Here is a 6,000-nt window from a genome sequence, read left to right as displayed (position 1 = left end):
GAAGGGTATGCATATCATACTTCAATCTAAGAAGGACACTAAGTACCCTAGATGGGGAACCTATGATGAGAAGATGGGAATAGTTCATTCTAAACTACATAGAAAGGAAAGAAAGAAGAAAGTAGAAAAGGTAATTGATTCCATCCCTAAGGAGTCAGGTATGATCAGAGAAGAGGTCAATAAAGTGAGAGAAATTGCATTAGTGATGAAGATAAGTAGGTAGTCTGAAGTGATAGAAACAACTCCTCTTGTTGTTGTAGGACCTTCAGACAATATGCACCATATGCAATAGTTGTGCAATTACAACCAACAAAGACAAGAAATGATTAGCTTAGAAGGCAGTCAGAGGTGGAAAAACCTATTGTATAGAGGAAATCAAAGAGATTGGTGAAGGTTAAGAAATAACTTGCATCATCACCCAAGAAAAGAGTCAAGTAGACCGCTAGTAGACTAAGAAAGTGAAGGCAGACACTACAAGTCAATGAATCTAAAGACTCTAAGAATGAAGTTGAAGATAGACTAGTGGAGCAAGGATCATAGGAAGGTAGAACTCTAGCTGGAAAGAAAGCATGGAAGCCAAAGGTAGAAAACCTTAACATACAAAATTATCAATGATGATAATTTTGTACAATTGAACAAGCATTATAGTTTGTACAATATTATAGATAGAAGGAAATTAGAGAATACCATAGTAAGGAACATGATATTACAGAATAAAAGGTTTGATAGTATACAAAGTAAGATACCAAAAGATCTACTTAATAGGTTGTTAAATAGAAAGAAAAGAGTGTGATCCAACATGTTGATGCAAAAACATTGTAACACAATCTACCCAGAAAAATGCAACAAAGAATCCTAATAGATTGTGGAAAACTACTATCTACAAGAAAAGAGTTTTAGAAGAAGACATCAACTTGAGAATAACTATAATAAACAACTTGTGTGAAACTAACTCCAAGGAAGACTCAAATAGAATTTTGAAGGATATTGAGCCCTTGTTGAGGAACAAAAGAAGAGAAATTATTTTAATGGGAGGAAACTATGAAGATGTAAGGAAGGAAATAGAGGAGGCAATTGTAAAATTCATGACTATAGTACCAAAGGTAAGTGTGTTGTCCAAATCTGAGAGTCTAGTGAATGTACAAGCCAGCACACCTTCCAGTGATGAGGAAGAAGTAGAAGAGACACTATATGCACTTTTTTTCTTGCACATCATTATGGGTATTGAATCCATGCAAGTTGATAGTACTCACATAATTGTGAATGTAAAGGAGAATTCTTTTGCGGCATTTGGCCAAACCATTATTGGCAATATCAAAATGTATACCAACATTGATGATGATGATGAAGAGGAAATGAAGAAAGAGGCTAAGGAAAAGAGAAAAGAAGTGGAAGGAGGAGAAACAAGGAAGGAGGAGAAGAAAATTCTATAAGAATAAGAAAGAAGAAAATAAAACAAGAGGAAGAAGAAAGAAGAAGAGCTAAGATAGAAGAAAGAAGATGAAGAGCAAAGGAAGAAAGTCGAAGAAGTGGCTAAGAAATTGGAAGAAGAAAAGAAGAAGGATGTAGAAGAAAAGAAGATACAAGTTACAATCACTCTAGTTGTAACTCCTATGGTAGTAGAAGCAAAAACAACAATAGTAGTACCATCTGATGATGATGACAATCATAAGGGATTGATAAGCTCATTGAGAAAATTGTTGAGAAGAATAAATTAGTAAAGTCTTTGGAGAAGACACTAACTAAAGTCCTAGATTGAATGTAGAAGATAGTTCCCACAACTATAACCTTTCCATACTTATAGACAAATTCCAATGAATTGGTGAAGACCTTCGATGAAGAATTCACAACTTTAGCTGAGGTAGCATTGATGTAAGAATAGACCAAGCATGATGCATCACTATTTGATAAAATATGCACAAATGTTAGAAATGATCTGAAAACTTTAGATGTGTGCATCAAATATTTGAGGAAGAGTATTGATGAAGGCAAAAAATTGTACGGACAGTGTACAATGTCATACAACTATCTATTAGTGTTTGATAATAAGATCAAAGGCCAAATGAGTAAACTTTAGATAATCACTACAAGAATATAGCAACCAGAGGCTAGAATTGAAGATTTTGAAAATGGGATGGAGAAGATTCACAATGCTATCAGAGGCATTGATTTTGACAAGAAAATATTATTACGAAGATTCTCATTCTTCATAGAATGCTTATCACCCAAAGTTGTCATTTTGCAAAGGCAATTAGAGGAGTGTCTTGTAGCTAAGACTTCTAATGATAAATTTTCCTATACTAACTTGAGTGCAGTAGAAGTGGCATCTTATGCATATTGTGGACTCATCAGTATATTGTTTTTCTTAGATTGGTTTTGACTAGTGAGTGTCTATACACTTAAGTCATTTACATATTTCATGTTGAACAAGTAGTATATACTGAGCATAACATGTCTAAGATAGTGCATGCCAAGTCAATAGTGAGTGTCGAGTCACTCATGTGCTAAGTAAACAATCTATGCTAAGTGATTTAGAAGTCGAGCATGCAGTGCATGCTAAGTCATTCAAATGTTGAGTCATATCATTAAAATTAGTATATCCCGAGCATCAAAGACATAAAATACTGAGTAACACAATTTTTCATAGTTGTTTTTATTGGCACAAATTACTATGTAAACCATTTTTTAGCTAGATTATAGATTGAATTACGATATTTTGGTGATGAGGATGAATCTTAAGTTGGAATACCTATGAATTACATGCATCCAATCAAATAAATGGAAGGTTTAAGTGGCAATATGGATGAATCACAGATGTTGATTCATACCTAACCCTAAGTCACCTATGTCTTCTTAAGGATGACAAACCCCAAACTTCTTATGTGTGTGAAAGGGAATGAATAAATGATCATGAGAGTTTTGCATGTGTAAACTAGGACATTAATGGTGACCAAGGTATTATGATCTAAAATTTCCTTGCAAAATTACTTAAAGGAGAATAGAGGAAGGAAATAATGAACATCAGAGAAACATCTGATCAAGAAGGATCGAGAATACATCAGCTTAGAGGTGATCTGTCATCAAGCAATAAATTGCTATTAGTAGAATCAGTTAAATCTCTTAACACAATAGTCCTAATATGCTATATTGAAATCCTCTAACAAGGTGCTTACTTTATTGTGAGTTGAAGTCCTTTAACAAGGCACACTTTTAACAAGGTGTTTAAATTATTTAATAGGGTAAGACCTAACAATATTTTTAAGCCTTTAATAGGGTAGATCTTTCACAAGGTAGATCATGTCTCATAATCAAACATTGTAACCTTCATTTGATACACTTTATTAATGTAGTAGTGAATTTGTGGGTGTCATCCCCACCCCAATTTTACCTTCTCATTGGAGGGTTTTTGGGCAATCATATCTAGTGTCATATATGTGTGAATGCTTACTTGTTTACATGATTTAGATGTACATGCTTTACATGGTATTTTAGTTTACTTTTTGAATGTATTAGATGGATGTGTGGTGAATTTTTTATGGGTCATAAGTTAAAAGGACTTATTCACCCCCCTGCACCCCCCCCCCCCCAAGAAGTTTACCTTTCCTATTGTAATTCCAACAATTGGTATCAAAGATAAGTTCTTTAAAAGAGAAGATTTGTAGCTTTGAGGAAAGATCTTGGAAAAGAAAGTCTACAAGTTGGGAAAGATCATTGAGAATCAAGGAATTGAAATAGAACTCCTTCTACATCAACTGGATGAAGCAAGAGAAGACTTAAAAAAATATTTAAAGAGAAGGAAGGAAAATTCTATTGAGAAGAATGACACACAATATAGAGAGATAGATGCTACTAACCTATTTACTCATGGAGACTCCAATGAATTTGATGCATCAATTGTAGATATAGTGGAAAAGAATGGATTCAAAGTTAAAGAAATCAGAAATCTCAAGTTAGAGCAAGAATCACAAGTCATACTACTATGTGAAGTCATTGAACATAAAAAGAAATCTATGGAGGACAAAGCCATTATTGAAGATGAAAAAAGAGTTTTGACTAGTAGACTCGAAGAGAAGCCATCAGAGCTAACTAGGATTGCTAGCATGCAATTGGAGACTTTGAGTCAAATGATGAATGCCAACTATGAATTGAATGTCAAGGACATTGAGATAACAACATTGAAGTTGTAGAATTAGAAATTGAATAATGACCTAACAAGGGAAAAGAAATTTGCTAAAAGTTTTAATAAACCTAGTGAAGTCATCAAATACTTTGAGTAGTTATTGAGATCTCCTAGATCCAACAATGATACATCTGGACCATAATACACAAGTACTATAGAAGGAGATTCATCCAAAAGTGTTGAAGAAAGGAGTAACAAAGGTAAGAATTCTAAACCTACTTGTCATAATTGTGGTAAGTAAGGACACATTGCAAATGTATGCAGGAGCAAGATTGTAAATTAGAATGTTAAGCAAAAGAGCATGGGTCACTATCATAAGCGCAACAAACAAGGTCATCAAGAACATCAATGTAGAACTAAGACCATGCACAATCAAATATTTGAAAGATATTGTTATAACTATTAGAAGTATGGACATAGAGCTTTTGAGTGCAAATCCAAACCCATGTAGTCATCAAATAGGAAAACAAAGCTAAAAAACAATGGCAACTCTTATAGATAGGATTATAATACAAGGTATAGTTGTCATTATTGTCAAGAGTATGGACATGTTCCTAAAAATTATATAAGAACACATTTTAGAAGTGACTACAAAAGGTGGTTGAGTCAAACCACATATTTTAGTTGTTTGAAGATTGGTTACATCAATCAATATTGTCCAACAAGGTAAAAGGCACCAAGTTGTGAGTTTAATAAAGGAAAAGGCAAGGTAGATATTGAAAATATTAGAAATGAAATGAAAAATACATGGAAGAAAAAGGAGGATTCCATCACATCAAGTGCTGAAGGGATCACTTCACCCAATGGGTCAAGTGATCACACCTTATCAAAGTAAGCAATCAAGAGGTATGTGGGAGTAATATTCAAAAGTTATATCATACATCAGTTCCAAAGAATTTAGTTCTAAAAAGATTACAAAAGCATGAATAAAGATGCAAGGTTTTTTCAGGAATCAAAGAAAAATCTTTAAGTTTTTCATCTTATGGCCGAGCATGAAATGTTTCCTATGATTGTCGAGTGAAATGCTAGAGGATGCCAAGCTACTAGACTAGTTAGTTGTTGCCAAGCACATAATGGATGTTGAATGAATGAAAAGACTAGTGGATGCCGAGTGAGCCAGAAACTAGTTGATGCCAAGCTTAAAGTTGTGTAAGCACTCAAAATTAATTGTAGAATTTCAAAGGGGTATTTGATCAATTTCTACTCATTTAACTTCATTCAAAATTGAGAGAAAGAAAGAAGAGCTAGAGGTGATTTGGAAAATTTCATCGAAGGTGTTTGCAGGATATTTGAATAGCTACTCATCATTTCATCAGATTTTGCAAGGTATTTATCATGTGCCAAGCTATGTTGTTTCAAATTTTGTGAACTCTAGATTTTTAAAATGGAATCTAGTTCAAAAGGAGTAGAGGATAAAGAAGTTTTAAATTTTTGGTTGGTTAGTAATGAGGTAAAATAACCTATTTTAAAAGTCATACTAGACATAGCATACAAACAAGATCCCTTTGGTGCATTATCTATGATACCACCACAAGTTTTAATGATTTAAGATGTCAAAAAATGTTATAATTGTAAGATTGGGAGTATTGTTCAGATGGAAATTAGAGAAGCATATGGAAAACTTTGTGAAAATGGTGTGTTAAGGGAAGAATTCAGGATTGTATAAAAGAAAGGGTTAACTCATGACCTAGATTTCCCTAATGTTTTCAAAATTAAATGGATTAGGATTGCTTTGAGTATGATTTATGATAGTTCACTATAGTTAGATAATGGACCAATCAAAATATAAAAGAGAATAATCCATAGGGTAATGGGGTATC

Source organism: Cupressus sempervirens, chromosome 11, assembly GCF_028749045.1.
Source record: "Cupressus sempervirens isolate cs-2001-9-10 chromosome 11, ASM2874904v1, whole genome shotgun sequence".
NCBI lineage: Eukaryota > Viridiplantae > Streptophyta > Pinopsida > Cupressales > Cupressaceae > Cupressus > Cupressus sempervirens.
This window is presented reverse-complemented; position numbering follows the sequence as displayed.